Source organism: Pleurodeles waltl, chromosome 12, assembly GCF_031143425.1.
Source record: "Pleurodeles waltl isolate 20211129_DDA chromosome 12, aPleWal1.hap1.20221129, whole genome shotgun sequence".
NCBI classification, from domain to species: Eukaryota; Metazoa; Chordata; class Amphibia; order Caudata; family Salamandridae; genus Pleurodeles; species Pleurodeles waltl.
Window position 1 is genome coordinate 3029653 of NC_090451.1, and position 17383 is coordinate 3047035.

Here is a 17383-nt window from a genome sequence, read left to right on the forward strand (position 1 = left end):
TGTCCACAGTGTTTGGCCAAGTTACTATAGTTGTGAGCTTGTAGATGTGAGGTAGTGTGGCTGAGCAGGCTAAACTGGCTAGATTTAGGCTCCAGTCTCTCTGGAGCCGTGGGCTTGAATCCCAACACTTTAAGTTTACTTGAACCAAATACTTTTGCAAAAAAGGTTCATGTAATGAATATTCATTAGGGTCGTGGTTGTGAGTATGACACTAATGGATAAAAGTGGGACTAACAATGCTACAATTCCTGAGACTACCACTGCACTAACAGCCTGGGAGAGGTTTGAGCTGGATACAAGATACTTGCATGAGGGAACTAACTCGAAAGGGGAACTATCCACTGATGTTTTCTATCGCTTGCTGAGTGAGTATGTTGACACAATGGATGCAAAAGATTGTTTTGTGTGTACACAGATTCCTGTTTCGGTACAAGAGGGGGTTACCTATCATAGACTGTCATTAACATATGGGATACGTTGTAGTCTGTTACTAACAAGATTCTATAACCAGGAAGAGATTCAATATTTTTACTCAAATCATGATCTTGTGTTTTCTAATGTGCCTATCATAGAGGATGTGAGTGGGGTAGCTAAGTACTATAGCATAAAGTTAGTTAAAGGATTCTTTCAGGCGACATTAACAATTAGTACATCTTATGCACACCACAATAATTTGACATGTTTGCTTCAACCTGTAGAGAAAAGCTTTTTAGATCACACGGAAGAGAGAAGAAGGGCATTGAAGGGTAAGCTAGAGAAAGGATTACAGCAACGGGCCTTTGCTAGTAGTGACGGTTATAGTGCAATTAGAGAACAAGGGAAGTTAGCTTTAGACGCACTACATGTAGGAAAGCTTTGCATATCCAAGACCAAATCATACTATGACAATGTGTTTGTGGGAATGAGTGAATGTAAGCGTGTGTTTTTGTTTCAGAGTAAATGGACGTTCATGTTAAATGGACAGGATCCAGCAATCCCCGGGATTTATTATATATGTGGACTTAATGCTTATTACCGTCTTCCAAAGGGATAGTATGGGACATGTTATTTGGGGATAGTTTTCCCAAAGATATATCAACTTGACGATTTGAAAAGGTTACCAAAATTGTCTGAATTACATCGTACTAGACATAAGAAAGAGACTACTGCTGGTGTAGTAGGAGACATATTTGGGACGATAATTTCTTCAGTGGGAGTTATTATGAACTCCATAAAGATTCAAAAGTTGTCTACTATTGAGGATAACATGCTGACACACTTTTCAGGGGCTATACTCCTGATGGATACTGAACTTGCTGCGGAGGGGGCTATGACTCTTCAAAACAGGCTTGCTTTAGACATTCTTTTAGTGAAAAATGGCAGAGTTTGTAGATTGCTCAATGGGTGTAATTGTTGCGCTTACATACCAGATAATAGTAATGAGATTAGAAGTATGCTTACTAACTGGACTAGGGATAGTACGGACTTGAAGGATTTGAAAGAACCAGGTGTTTGGAAAAAGGTTGGGAAAGGATTTGCTTCAGTGGGAAATTGGATTAGTAACATTTGGCATGGGATATTGTCTAAAATAATACAGGGGATATTGATTGTTATAGATTGGTTATTTGGATCATGGGTGGCATGTAAAATTAGTAAAAGAATAACATTGAAGATGGCGAAAAATAATAGGAGGAGGGAAGAAAAACAAAGGGAAAAATTATTCAGGGCAAGATCAAAGGGGAAACCAAGAAGGGAAGAGATTGATATGAGGGAATTTAGTATGTAAAATTAGTAGGGAAGATTTGTGTGATGACAAGAGTCATCAGAGGAGGGATTGCTGGAGTGTGTCTTTTAAAATTAATATTAACATGAAAAGCTTACAATATATTGTGTAATGAAGCTGCATAAAAAATGTGTTAACGTAGAAATAATGCACACGTTTGAAATGTGCCCACGGGGAGTGGCTACCAATGTATACGAAGACTAATGAAAGTTATTAACCCCTTAGCTGCTGGGCCTTTCCCCCCCCAGTGTTGAGCCCTTTTTTGGCTATTTGGGGTAGTTCGCGCTTAGGGCTTCATAACTTTTTGTCCACATAAGCTAACCACGCCAAATTTGCGTCCTTTTTTTCCAACATCCTAGGGATTCTAATGGTACCCAGAGTTGGTGGTTTCCCCTGGAGGAGACCAAGAAAATAGCCAAAATACAGTGAAAATTTTGTTTTTTCCAAAAAAATGGGAAAAAAGGGCTGCCGAAGAAGGCTTGTGGTTTTTTCCCTGAAAATGCCATCAACCAAGGGTTTCTGGTGCTGAAATCACTATCTTCCCACCTTTCAGGAACGGGCAGACTTGAATCAGAAAACCGAATTTTTCAACACAAATTTGGCATTTTACTGGGACATACCCCATTTCTACTATATTTGGTGCTTTCAGCCTCCTTCCAGTTAGTGACAGGAATGGGTGTGAAACCAATGCTGGATCCCGGAATGCTAAACATTTCTGAAAACTAGACAAAATTCTGAATTCAGCAAGGGGTCATTTGTGTAGATCCTACAAGGTTTTCCTACAGAAAATAACAGCTGAAATAAAAAAATATTGAAATTGAGCTGAAAAAAACAGCCATTTTTCTTTATGTTTTACTCTGTAACTTTTTCCTGCGATGTCAGATTTCTGAAAGCAATATACCGTTTTGTCTGCTGGACTCTTCTGGTTGCGGGGATATAAAGGGCTTGTAGGTTCATCAAGAACCCTAGGTACCCAGAGCCAATAAATAAGCTGCACCCTGCAGTTGGTTTTCATTCTATACTGGGTATACAGCAATTCATTTGCTGAAATATGAAGAGTGAAAAAGAGGTATCAAGAAAACCTTTGCATTTCCAAAATGGGATCAAGATAAGGTTTTGAGGAGCAGTGGTTATTTGCACATCGCTGAATTCCGAGGTGCCCATACTAGCATGTGAATTGCAGGGCATTTCTCAAATAGACGTCTTTTTTACACACTCTCTTATATTTGGAAGGAAAAAATGTAGAGAAAGATAAGGGGCAATAACACTTGTTTTGCTATTCTGTGTTCCCCCAAGTCTCCCGATAAAAATGATACCTCACTTGTGTGGGTAGGCCTAGCGCCCGCGACAGGAAACGCCCCAAAGCGCAACGTGGACACATCAAAATTTTTGGAAGAAAACAGAGGTGTTTTTTGAGAAGTGCCTACCTGTAGATTTTGGCCTCTAGCTCAGCCGGCACCTAGGGAAACCTACCAAACCTGTGCATTTCTGAAAACTAGAGACCTAGGGCAATCCAAGGAGGGGTGACTCGCGGGGCTCGGACCAGGTTCTGTTACCCAGAATCCTTTGCAAACCTCAAAAAGTGGCTAAAAAAACAAGTTTTCCTCACATTTCGGTGACAGAAAGTTCTGGAATCTGAGAGGAGCCACAAATTTCCTTCCACCCGGCGTTCCCCCAAGTCTCCCGATAAAAATGATACCTCACTTGTGTGGGTAGGCCTAGCGCCCGCGACAGGAAACGCCCCAAAGCGCAACGTGGACACATCAAAATTTTTGGAAGAAAACAGAGGTGTTTTTTGAGAAGTGCCTACCTGTAGATTTTGGCCTCTAGCTCAGCCGGCACCTAGGGAAACCTACCAAACCTGTGCATTTCTGAAAACTAGAGACCTAGGGCAATCCAAGGAGGGGTGACTCGCGGGGCTCGGACCAGGTTCTGTTACCCAGAATCCTTTGCAAACCTCAAAAAGTGGCTAAAAAAACAAGTTTTCCTCAGATTTCGGTGACAGAAAGTTCTGGAATCTGAGAGGAGCCACAAATTTCCTTCCACCCGGCGTTCCCCCAAGTCTCCCGATAAAAATGATACCTCACTTGTGTGGGTAGGCCTAGCGCCCGCGACAGGAAACGCCCCAAAGCGCAACGTGGACACATCAAAATTTTTGGAAGAAAACAGAGGTGTTTTTTGAGAAGTGCCTACCTGTAGATTTTGGCCTGTAGCTCAGCCGGCACCTAGGGAAACCTACCAAACCTGTGCATTTCTGAAAACTAGAGACCTAGGGCAATCCAAGGAGGGGTGACTCGCGGGGCTCGGACCAGGTTCTGTTACCCAGAATCCTTTGCAAACCTCAAAAAGTGGCTAAAAAAACAAGTTTTCCTCAGATTTCGGTGACAGAAAGTTCTGGAATCTGAGAGGAGCCACAAATTTCCTTCCACCCGGCGTTCCCCCAAGTCTCCCGATAAAAATGATACCTCACTTGTGTGGGTAGGCCTAGCGCCCGCGACAGGAAACGCCCCAAAGCGCAACGTGGACACATCAAAATTTTTGGAAGAAAACAGAGGTGTTTTTTGAGAAGTGCCTACCTGTAGATTTTGGCCTCTAGCTCAGCCGGCACCTAGGGAAACCTACCAAACCTGTGCATTTCTGAAAACTAGAGACCTAGGGCAATACAAGGAGGGGTGACTCGCGGGGCTCGGACCAGGTTCTGTTACCCACAATCCTTTGCAAACCTCAAAAAGTGGCTAAAAAAACAAGTTTTCCTCACATTTCGGTGACAGAAAGTTCTGGAATCTGAGAGGAGCCACAAATTTCCTTCCACCCGGCGTTCCCCTAAGTCTCCCGATAAAAATGATACCTCACTTGTGTGGGTAGGCCTAGCGCCCGCGACAGGAAATGCCCCAAAACAGAACGTGGACACATCACATTTTTTCATAGAAAACAGTGCCTACCTGTGGATTTTGGCCTCTAGCTCAGCCGGCACCTGGGGAAACCTAGCAAACCAGCACATTTTTGTAAACTAGAAACCCAGGGGAATCCAAGATGAGGTGACTTGTGGGGCTCGGACCAGGTTCTGTTACCCAGAATCCTTTGCAAACCTCAAAATGTGGCTAAAATACCACGTTTTCCACACATTTCGGTGACAGAAAGTTCTGGAATCTGAGGGGAGCCACAAATTTCCTTCCACCCAGCGTTCCCCCAAGTCTCCCGATAAATATGATACCTCACTTGTGTGGTTAGGCCTGGTGCCTGCGACAGGAATAGATCACACAACGGTCAATGTTGGTCCTTACGTGAGGCAGCTGTTGACCCTGGGGTGATCCATTCCTGACACAGGCACTAGGTGTAGGCACTCAAGTGGGGTAGTGTTTTTATCAGGACAGGTGAGGAGTCACTGGGTGGTAGGAATGTTGTGGATCCCAGCATATTCCTGTAGTTTGTGTGACAGAAATGCGAGAAAAATAGAGTTTTTTCTCAACATTTCAGCTTTGCAGGGTATTCTGGGTAAGAAAACTTTGGGGAATCCACACAAGTCACACCTCTGTGGACTCCCCCGAATCTCTAGTTTCCAGAAATGTTTGGGTTTAGTGTGTTTCTCTATATGGCCGCCGAATCCAGGACCAAAAACACAGGTGCCTGCCTTACAAAACCAGTTTGTTTTGCCTTAGACAATTTTGATGTCTCCACAATATGATTTGGGTGGTGGAATTTGGGGCTGAACTAAATTGGTGAGCTCCCAAGAGAGCACTCTCTCTCTGCTTGCCGCCGCATTCACCTGCTCTCTGGGTTGGCCTAAACCACTATTACCCAGTTGCACGAACAGCTTGCGAAGGGACAGCAGGACTGTCCTCATCACCTCCCTCATAATGTACTGGAAGAGGAGTTTTCGAATGGGACTCCTCTGACTGAAAAATCACTCCCAGAGTCTGCGCCATTGTCCTATCCCTCAGATGCTGTCTCAGTATCTGATGTCTCAGTCTCTGATCCTATGTCAGAGCGGTCCTCTATAACCCGAGTGCAGGCAGCAGTCATCCATCAAGATGCCATCTCTGCTATTGGCTAAACTGTTGCTCTAAAACACTAGCCTACGTAGACAGTCACAAAATCGATGGTGTGTGTGAGATACGTGCAACAGTAGAGGCCACCTTACCTGCGCTTCTTCCCTCAATCAGCACGTACTTTCAAGACACTCAAAAAACACCTTGTCACATACCATTCGTCACAGTCTTTAGCACCTCCTGCGCCCAGTCCAACAATCATTATTGGTGCTCCCACTCCCTCCTCCTCGGATTCCCTCATTACCACCCAGCAAAAGTGCCCTTCATCTCTCCATAGACTTTACTAATGTACTCAGCTATTTACATAAAATACAGATGTGCTCTTTGCAGTAGGCATATAAACCTTCTGCGCTTTTTTATGGCACTAAAACTGCCACTAGACAAGTCGGACCCTTTTCCCCCCAGGGAAACCACACACATATTGACAAAAGTGATGTATATATGACAGCCAACCACCTGAAACTCAACTCAAGCAAAACCGAAATAATCCTCTTTGGCCCTCACCAAAAAAACCTGGGACCCCCCATGGTGGCCCACCACGCTAGGCCCTGCACCCACCCCCGCCAACTACGCACGCAACCTCAGCATCATCCTAGACTCCTCCCTCTCTATGACCCAACAAATCAACGCTCTTACCTCCTCATGCTTCAACAAACTCCGTATACTGAAAAACATTAAAATGGATCCCCACAGAGACCAGAAAAACTGTCACTCACGCACTCATCAGCAGCAGGCTTGATTACAGAAACGCCCTCTACGCCGGCACCACTCTAAAACTCAAGTGCAAACTACACGCATCCAGAACTCAGCAGCACGACTCATCCTCGACCTCCACCGACACGAACACATCTCTCCACACCTCAAATCCCTCCACTGGCTCCCCATTGACAAAAGGATCACCTTCAAGATCCTCATCCTCACACACAAATCACTCCACAACACAGGCCCTGCCTACCTCAACGAGAGTCACCTTCCACACCCCCACACGAAACGTCCGTTCAGCTGACCTCTCTCTCGCCTCTGACCCCCGCATCAAACACACCACCACCGGGGGCAGATCCTTCTCCTACATTGCACCCAAAACATGGAACGCACTCACAACCCACATTCGCAAGACCCAAAACCTACTTCTTTTCAGGAAGGGCCTCAAAACCTGGCTTTTTGAACAGTGAACCTCCTAGCCCCTTTCCCTCCCCCCCGTCTCCCCCCCAGCGCCTTGAGACCCTCACAGGTGAGTAGCGCGCTTTATAAATATCTTTGATACAGATCTACCTATATATATATATATAAATATATATCTACATAGATATATCTATAGATATATCCATGTACCTAGATATATCTATCTACATAGATATATATATAGATATATACATATATTTTTTTTTAGTTGTTGTATGGTTTCCTTGGGGGCCAAAATGGCCCCCAGGGAAACCCTACAACATCTAAAAAAAAAAATGCCCCCACAGGGGGTCACCCTGCCCACGGGCGACCCCCTGTCATTTCATTTTTGTTTTTATTTTATTTTATTTTTTAAAAAAAAAAAATATCCCGGGGGGGGGGGCGCGATCGCGCCCCCCCCCCCTCCCCAGGGGGCACCTACCTTTTTATTTTTTTAGGAAAATTATCCGGGGGGGGGGCGGCCCGTTTTCCGGGGGGGGGCTGCCCCCCAAAAGTGAAATCCCTGGTGTCTAGTGGGGTTTCCTGGCCCCCGATCGCAGCTGTGCTGCGATCGGGGGCCAGGAAACCGTTTCAGAAGGCCTCATAAGAAAGGGAAGACTCTCCCCTTTCTTACAAGGCCTTCTGAAACTGTTTCTGGCCCCCGATCGCAGCACAGCTGCGATCGAGGGCCAGAAACAGTATCAGAAGGCCTCGTAAGAAAGGGGAGAGTCTCCCCTTTCTTACGAGGCCTTTTCAAAATGTTTCCTGACCCCCCCGATCGCAGCTGTGCTGCGATCGGGGGAGCCAGGAAACCTGAAAGTGTTTCCTGGCCCCCGATCGCAGCACAGCTGCGACCGGGGGCCAGGAAACACTTTCAGGAAGGCCTCGTAAGAAAGGGGAGACTCTCCCCTTTCTTACGAGGCCTTCCCGAACAAGGCCGTTTTCCCAATGAAAGCAGGAAGCGGCCGCAAGGCTGCTTCCTGCTTTCATGGGGAAAACACCTTTGCAACAAAGGCCGTTTTCCCAATGAAAGCAGGAAGCGGCCGCAAGGCGCGCTGACGTCACAAAGGGGCGGGTGGGGGGCAGGGGGAGACACGGTAGCTTCCGTGTCTCCCGGGGGGGGAAAAAAAATAAAAAATAAATCCTCGGGTGCGACGCACCCGAGGATTTATTAATGCCCTTCCTGGTGTCGGCCACTGGTCGTGACCCGCACCAGGGAGGGTGTGTGGGCGTCGGCCAGTGGCCGACGCCCGCATTTAAGAGGTTAATGCTGAATTAATTATGTACTAATGTTTTTAATTTGTATTAACATATCAAAATTGGAGTTATGTATTAGGAGTTTGTTCATTAAGTAGTAGGCCTTAGTTTAGCGGAGGTCTGTGCCTAGCTGCCTGGTCTCATATTAAACTGTCTTTTTCTAACGTGCAATGTGCTATTTTCCTGAAGGACATGAAACTGTACTTTCCCAGAAGCTAGAGATGTGTGTAGCTGTAGTAAATTCTTTCTCATGGGACCCTACTTGCTCAAGGAGACATTCTTGCTGAATGCAACAGTGTAATTTGTAACAGGTGCAAGGCTGCCTGGAGTAGGAGAAAACAATGGAACTACTGACTGTAGCGTAAAATGTAACTTTTCTTACCTGACATTCCAACCGATGAAAACGTCAATAACATGGGCCAATCAACGACATGAGAACTGTGGTTTGTGTAAAACTCTGGTGAAGATTATTGGACAGAGATGGCGATGCACCAATGATTATCAATTGAGGAAGTAGGAGTAAATTAGACAGTTTTTATTTTAAACACATGACCCGAGGAGAAATCAGGCATTTATTGGACATTCCACTCCAAGCCATTCTTTGGCATTCTACTGAGCCATTTAGGCCATTTAGTTTGAGACTTTACCGTTTGTTCGCCCTGTTACTCTAAACCACCCTTTACTTATTCCTTACCTGATACTTACTTCTCCTCTATATGAGGGAAGTTCTTGTTCCTTAGCTATGCCATACTGATACTTTGCCCTGTCCTTTCTTTGCTGATGATGCAAACGACTGATGTCCCGAGGACGAAGACTGACGCTGTTTGCTGATCCGTTGGATGGGTAACTATCTAATGAAAATTGTAATTGTCTGATTGCCTTTTCTTTCTAGGTACCAACTGCTCTTTGATAGAGGCCATAGTTAGATGTTTTCCAAATTTGTGTTTGCTAAATTGTTTTGCATGAAGCCCAACATGCTGATGCTAATACAAGGTTATTTAAGGTGTTCACTAAAATCTGACGCAAATAGACAAATGACTGAGTTCTTGCTTTGTTGAACCATGCACTACTGAGACTTTGCTAAGTTGCTTCTTAATAATTATGTGTTAATACTGAGTGAATATTCTCTATGCATTGATTAATTGCGTTTCTAATTGCAAATCTGAAGAGTTACTAATGAGATGAATTGCTGATGAGATTAACAGAAATGACTTTAGATTGTAACCAGTAGGGAAATAAATATCCTAACACTTAACTAAATTGGTGTGGTTATTCATGACTGAAAGATCATGGTGTGTTCACTTTATTGACTCTCATTAAAAGTTATTGATTAGCATGCTGATTAGTTATTGCGATTGTTGTTGAGATATTGATCTATTGATTTGTGATGCCAAAAGACATCTCGTACTGGGAAGTCCCCGAACCTGGTCTAAAAGGTTCATCGACCTAGGCGTGTCTCCTTGTAAGTTTACTTATCAAGGCTCTGACGCGCCTTCACTAATAAAAAGTAATCTGATCGCTTGCTGCGGAGTCATCGTCAACAAAAACTACCAAAATATTACTTCAATGTATTGTAATTACGACTGCCTCAGTTTTATGCATTACGTGAGTAGTCGGACAGCAATTTATTTAGCGCAAAAATATTTTTTGTTGATGCACGTACGTTTTTAAACTGAAGTGTCATAGCTGTAGCGGCAATACTCCGAGTTTAGGTGGTTTTATAAACTAAGTTTTACTTTCTCCTACTTAAAACTTTTTGCAGAACAATGCACATTAAATGGGAAGGCAGTTTTCCTTAATTGTGTACTATTTGCTGCCTAATGATGACATGTAAGCACACCACCAATAACTGACACCTAGAGACTCGAAAGCGCCATACCAGTACAATATTTGTATGATATTGCACTTTAAATCCACGTACAACTGAATTAAAGCAATCTTAGCTCATTTGAGGGTAGTGTGATAGTACATCACATATGGATAGAACACGTTTGGAAAATGTAATTTTCATGATTACATTACATTTAACATATAAATTCAAGCTGAAGTAGGGATGGACAACAAGGTCGTATAGAGCAAAGCTGAAGACAACAAGTTATAACAATCTGTAAATATATGCTCTTTGATATGTTCAGACAACTATCACCTAATAGAACACATTTTGGCTACCATATTTTGTACTCCTGAAACATGGTGTTTTGAAGACGAGGTGGCAGAGTGGTTAAGACGATGGACTGCTAATCCATTTTTCTCTGCACGCGTGGGTTCGAATCCCATCCTCGTCGGTTTATTGTTCTGTCTTTAGTTTTTAGTATGTGGTAGGGCTGGGTTAACCCTATTTTATGTGAAAGTTAAATGACATATCCCATGGTATTTCCGGCAGTACAACGGCTCAGTTTGGAAACACCGCTCAGTTGAGTACTGTGCTTAGGCATTACTGTAAACAGCACCAGCCGGGTTCTGCTCATGAATCACAAAATCTTTCCTGAGGCGGAGGGTTGGTAAGTTGAGGGACGTAGATCGTTTGATTCCTTATCCTTAAAGAAAGAGAAGCAGCGCGTGCGGGACGCCAATGTAAGGGTTGTCTTCCTACGGACTCTCAGGACTGGCGCTCCCTGACACCTCCCATGGCCCGGGGCCAATCCTGACCTACTGAATGTATCACGTGCCTGCTGCTGTTGGCGTTGACTTTCCTAGGATCACTTCACAGGCTATACACCCTTAGTCTCCATCTCCCCTATACAACAGAACATCTCACTTCAGAAAGCTTACAGAAACATGTTTGCACAGGGTAGTGTGGCCGAGCGGTCTAAGGTGCTGGATGAAGGCTCCAGTCTCTTTGGAGGCGTGGGTTCGAATCCCACCGCTGCCAGTATTTTTCAACTCACAAACGTTTTTTGTTTGCATCAGTGTCTCACTCTCTGCCTTCTGCACCTACGATCCACATAGCGAGAGGTGAGACTATGTAAAGTGGTGACGTATATATATAAGGGTAGCCAGACAGTGGGACCGAGCCTTCTTATTTTAAAAAACCACAACCTAAGGTGACAAGAATTGTATCGGTAAACAAACCAGCTGTCTTAAAGTCTAACTATAGAGGCGACGAGAGGGGTCACTGTGATGCTGAAAGTTCAGTGAGTGTAAACAGTAGAACGCTGTGTGATACGTTTCCTTGCAGTGATGACAGCTCGCGTTTCTAAAGCAGAGAGCAAACATACAATGGGGAAGAAGAATAAATAAGGAAAGACATATATTATATGCAGACTGTTATTATACTTTGCTTTTCACCTGTAACTCGCTCAACTGTCGGTGAATGCTGCGTTACCCTGCATAGCCAGGTCACCACAGCGGGTGTCCACAGTGTTTGGCCAAGTTACTATAGTTGTGAGCTTGTAGATGTGAGGTAGTGTGGCTGAGCAGGCTAAACTGGCTAGATTTAGGCTCCAGTCTCTCTGGAGCCGTGGGCTTGAATCCCAACACTTTAAGTTTACTTGAACCAAATACTTTTGCAAAAAAGGTTCATGTAATAAATATTCATTAGGGTCGTGGTTGTGAGTATGACACTAATGGATAAAAGTGGGACTAACAATGCTACAATTCCTGAGACTACCACTGCACTAACAGCCTCGGAGAGGTTTGAGCTGGATACAAGATACTTGCATGAGGGAACTAACTCGAAAGGGGAACTATCCACTGATGTTTTCTATCGCTTGCTGAGTGAGTATGTTGACACAATGGATGCAAAAGATTGTTTTGTGTGTACACAGATTCCTGTTTCGGTACAAGAGGGGGTTACCTATCATAGACTGTCATTAACATATGGGATACGTTGTAGTCTGTTACTAACAAGATTCTATAACCAGGAAGAGATTCAATATTTTTACTCAAATCATGATCTTGTGTTTTCTAATGTGCCTATCATAGAGGATGTGAGTGGGGTAGCTAAGTACTATAGCATAAAGTTAGTTAAAGGATTCTTTCAGGCGACATTAACAATTAGTACATCTTATGCACACCACAATAATTTGACATGTTTGCTTACACCTGTAGAGAAAAGCTTTTTAGATCACACGGAAGAGAGAAGAAGGGCATTGAAGGGTAAACTAGAGAAAGGATTACAGCAACGGGCCTTTGCTAGTAGTGACGGTTATAGTGCAATTAGAGAACAAGGGAAGTTAGCTTTAGACGCACTACATGTAGGAAAGCTTTGCATATCCAAGACCAAATCATACTATGACAATGTGTTTGTGGGAATGAGTGAATGTAAGCGTGTGTTTTTGTTTCAGAGTAAATGGACGTTCATGTTAAATGGACAGGATCCAGCAATCCCCGGGATTTATTATATATGTGGACTTAATGCTTATTACCGTCTTCCAAAGGGATAGTATGGGACATGTTATTTGGGGATAGTTTTCCCAAAGATATATCAACTTGACGATTTGAAAAGGTTACCAAAATTGTCTGAATTACATCGTACTAGACATAAGAAAGAGACTGCTGCTGGTGTAGTAGGAGACATATTTGGGACGATAATTTCTTCAGTGGGAGTTAGTATGAACTCCATAAAGATTCAAAAGTTGTCTACTATTGAGGATAACATGCTGACACACTTTTCAGGGGCTATACTCCTGATGGATACTGAACTTGCTGCGGAGGGGGCTATGACTCTTCAAAACAGGCTTGCTTTAGACATTCTTTTAGTGAAAAATGGCAGAGTTTGTAGATTGCTCAATGGGTGTAATTGTTGCGCTTACATACCAGATAATAGTAATGAGATTAGAAGTATGCTTACTAACTGGACTAGGGATAGTACGGACTTGAAGGATTTGAAAGAACCAGGTGTTTGGAAAAAGGTTTGGAAAGGATTTGCTTCAGTGGGAAATTGGATTAGTAACATTTGGCATGGGATATTGTCTAAAATAATACAGGGGATATTGATTGTTATAGATTGCTTATTTGGATCATGGGTGGCATGTAAAATTAGTAAAAGAATAAAATTGAAGATGGCGAAAAAGTAGGAGGAGGGAAGAAAAACAAAGGGAAAAATTATTCAGGGCAAGATCAAAGGGGAAACCAAGAAGGGAAGAGATTGATATGAGGGAATTTTAGTATGTAAAATTAGTAGGGAAGATTTGTTTGATGACAAGAGTCATCAGAGGAGGGATTGCTGGAGTGTGTCTTTTAAAATTAATATTAACATGAAAAGCTTACAATATATTGTGTAATGAAGCTGCATAAAAAATGTGTTAACGTAGAAATAATGCACACGTTTGAAATGTGCCCACGGGGAGTGGCTACCAATGTATACGAAGACTAATGAAAGTTATTAATGCTGAATTAATTATGTACTAATGTTTTTAATTTGTATTAACATATCAAAATTGGAGTTATGTATTAGGAGTTTGTTCATTAAGCAGTAGGCCTTAGTTTAGCGAAGGTCTGTGCCTAGCTGCCTGGTCTCATATTAAACTGTCTTTTTCTAACGTGCAATGTGCTATTTTCCTGAAGGACATGAAACTGTACTTTCCCAGAAGCTAGAGATGTGTGTAGCTGTAGTAAATTCTTTCTCATGGGACCCTGCTTGCTCAAGGAGACATTCTTGGTGAATGCAACAGGGTAATTTGTAACAGGTGCAAGGCTGCCTGGAGTAGGAGAAAACAATAGAACTACTGACTGTAGCGTAAAATGTAACTTTTCTTACCTGACATTCCAACCGATGAAAACGTCAATAACATGGGCCAATCAACGACATGAGAACTGTGGTTTGTGTAACACTCTGGTGAAGATTATTGGACAGAGATGGCGATGCACCAATGATTATCCATTGAGGAATTAGGAGTAAATTAGACAGTTTTGATTTAACCACATGACCCGAGGAGAAATCAGGCATTTTTTGGACATTCCACTCAAGCCATTCTTTGCCATTCTACTGAGCCATTTAGGCCATTTCGTTTGAGACTTTGCCGTTTGTTCGCCCTGTTACTCTAAACCACCCTTTACTTATTCCTTCCCTGATACTTACTTCTCCTCTATATGAGGGAAGTTCTTGTTCCTTAGCTATGCCATACTGATACTTTGCCCTGTCCTTTCTTTGCTGATGATGCAAACGACTGATGTCCCGAGGACGAAGACTGACGCTGTTTGCTGATCCGTTGGATGGGTAACTATCTGATGAAAATTTTAATTGTCTGTTTGCCTTTTCTTTCTAGGTACAAACTGCTCTTTGATAGAGGCCATAGTTAGATGTTTTCCAAATTTGTGTTTGCTAAATAGTTTTGCATGAAGCCCAACATACTGATGCTAATACGAGGTTATTTAAGGTGTTCACTAAAATCTGACGCAAATAGACAAATGACTGAGTTCTTGCTTTGTTGAACCATGCACTACTGAGACTTTGCTAAGTGGCTTCATAATAATTATGTGTTAATACTGAGTGAATATTCTCTATGCATTGATTAATTGCGTTTCTAATTGCAAATCTGAAGAGTTACTAATGAGATGAATTGCTGATGAGATTAACAGAAATGACTTTAGATTGTAACCAGTAGGGAAATAAATATCCTAACACTTAACTAAATTGGTGTGGTTATTCATGACTGAAAGATCATGGTGTGTTCACTTTATTGACTCTCATTAAAAGTTATTGATTAGCATGCTGATTAGTTATTGCGATTGTTGTTGAGATATTGATCTATTGATTTGTGATGCCAAAAGACATCTCGTACTGGGAAGTCCCCGAACCTGGTCTAAAAGGTTCATCGACCTAGGCGTGTCTCCTTGTAAGTTTACTTATCAAGGCTCTGACGCGCCTTCACTAATAAAAAGTAATCTGATCGCTTGCTGCGGAGTCATCGTCAACAAAAACTACCAAAATATTACTTCAATGTATTGTAATTACGACTGCCTCAGTTTTATGCATTACGTGAGTAGTCGGACAGCAATTTATTTAGCGCAAAAATATTTTTTGTTGATGCACGTATGTTTTTAAACTGAAGTGTCATAGCTGTAGCGGCAATACTCCGAGTTTAGGTGGTTTTATAAACTAAGTTTTACTTTCTCCTACTTAAAACTTTTTGCAGAACAATGCACATTAAATGGGAAGGCAGTTTTCCTTAATTGTGTACTATTTGCTGCCTAATGATGACATGTAAGCACACCACCAATAACTGACACCTAGAGACTCGAAAGCGCCATACCAGTACAATATTTGCATGATATTGCACTTTAAATCCACGTACAACTGAATTAAAGCAATTTTAGCTCATTTGAGGGTAGTTTGATAGTACATCACATATGGATAGAACACGTTTGGAAAATGTAATTTTCATGATTACATTACATTTAACATATAAATTCAAGCTGAAGTAGGGATGGACAACAAGGTCGTATAGAGCAAAGCTGAAGACAACAAGTTACCATAACAATCTGTAAATATATGCTCTTTATTATGTTTAGACAACTATCACCTAATAGAACACATTTTGGCTACCATATTTTGTACTCCTGAAACATGGTGTTTTGAAGACGAGGTGGCAGAGTGGTTAAGACGATGGACTGCTAATCCATTTTTCTCTGCACGCGTGGGTTCGAATCCCATCCTCGTCGGTTTATTGTTCTGTCTTTAGTTTTTAGTATGTGGTAGGGCTGGGTTAACCCTATTTTATGTGAAAGTTAAATGACATATCCCATGGTATTTCCGGCAGTACAACGGCTCAGTTTGGAAACACCGCTCAGTTGAGTACTGTGCTTAGGCATTACTGTAAACAGCGCCAGCCGGGTTCTGCTCATGAATCACAAAATCTTTCCTGAGGCGGAGGGTTGGTAAGTTGAGGGACGTAGATAGTTTGATTCCTTATCCTTAAAGAAAGAGAAGCAGCGCGTGCGGGACGCCAATGTAAGGGTTGTCTTCCTACGGACTCTCAGGACTGGCGCTCCCTGACACCTCCCATGGCCCGTGGCCTATCCTGACCAACTGAATGTATCACATGCCTGCTGCTGTTGGCGTTGACTTTCCTAGGATCACTTCACAGGCTATACACCCTTATTCTCCAACTCCCCTATACAACAGAACATCTCACTTCAGAAAGCTTACAGAAACAGGTTTGCACAGGGTAGTGTGGCTGAGCGGTCTAAGGAGCTGGAATAAGGCTCCAGTCTCTTTGGAGGCGTGGGTTCGAATCCCACCGCTGCCAGTATTTTTCAACTCACAAACGTATTTTGTCTGCATCAGTGTCTCACTCTCTGCCTTCTGCACCTACGATCCACATAGCGAGAGGTGAGACTATGTAAAGTGGTGACGTATATATATAAGGGTAGCCAGACAGTGGCACCGAGCCTTCTTATTTTAAAAAACCACAACCTAAGGTGACAAGAATTGTATCGGTAAACAAACCAGCTGTCTTGAAGTCTAACTATAGAGGCGACGAGAGGGGTCACTGTGATGCTGAAAGTTCAGTGAGTGTAAACAGTAGAACGCTGTGTGATACGTTTCCTTGCAGTGATGACAGCTCGCGTTTCTAAAGCAGAGAGCAAACATACAATGGGGAAGAAGAATAAATAAGGAAAGACATATATTATATGCAGACAGTTATTATACTTTGCTTTTCACCTGTAACTCGCTCAACTGTCGGTGAATGCTGCGTTACCCTGCATAGCAAGGTCACCACAGCGGGTGTCCACAGTGTTTGGCCAAGTTACTATAGTTGTGAGCTTGTAGATGTGAGGTAGCGTGGCTGAGCAGGCTAAACTGGCTAGATTTAGGCTCCAGTCTCTCTGGAGCCGTGGGCTTGAATCCCAACACTTTAAGTTTACTTGAACCAAATACTTTAGCAAAAACGGTTCATGTAATAAATATTCATTAGGGTCGTGTTTGTGAGTATGACACTAATGGATAAAAGTGGGACTAACAATGCTACAATTCCTGAGACTACCACTGCACTAACAGCCTGGGAGAGGTTTGAGCTGGATACAAGATACTTGCATGAGGGAACTAACTCGAAAGGGGAACTATCCACTGATGTTTTCTATCGCTTGCTGAGTGAGTATGTTGACACAATGGATGCAAAAGATTGTTTTGTGTGTACACAGATTCCTGTTTCGGTACAAGAGGGGGTTACCTATAATAGACTGTCATTAACATATGGGATACGTTGTA

At 42.8% G+C, this 17383-nt stretch overlaps 3 non-coding genes across 3 annotated transcripts; all 3 read left to right on the forward strand.

Annotated features, from left to right (window-relative positions):
• Nucleotides 1-10432: 10432 nt before the first annotated feature.
• On the forward strand, nucleotides 10433-10514 carry TRNAS-GCU (transfer RNA serine (anticodon GCU)). Its single transcript has one exon. It is a non-coding gene; the product is annotated as a tRNA-Ser (tRNA).
• Nucleotides 10515-11019: 505 nt separating this feature from the next.
• TRNAL-AAG (transfer RNA leucine (anticodon AAG)) lies at nucleotides 11020-11101 on the forward strand. Its single transcript has one exon. It is a non-coding gene; the product is annotated as a tRNA-Leu (tRNA).
• A 4651-nt stretch (nucleotides 11102-15752) lies between these two features.
• Nucleotides 15753-15834, forward strand: TRNAS-GCU (transfer RNA serine (anticodon GCU)). The gene has a single exon. It is a non-coding gene; the product is annotated as a tRNA-Ser (tRNA).
• The last annotated feature ends 1549 nt before the right edge of the window (nucleotides 15835-17383 follow it).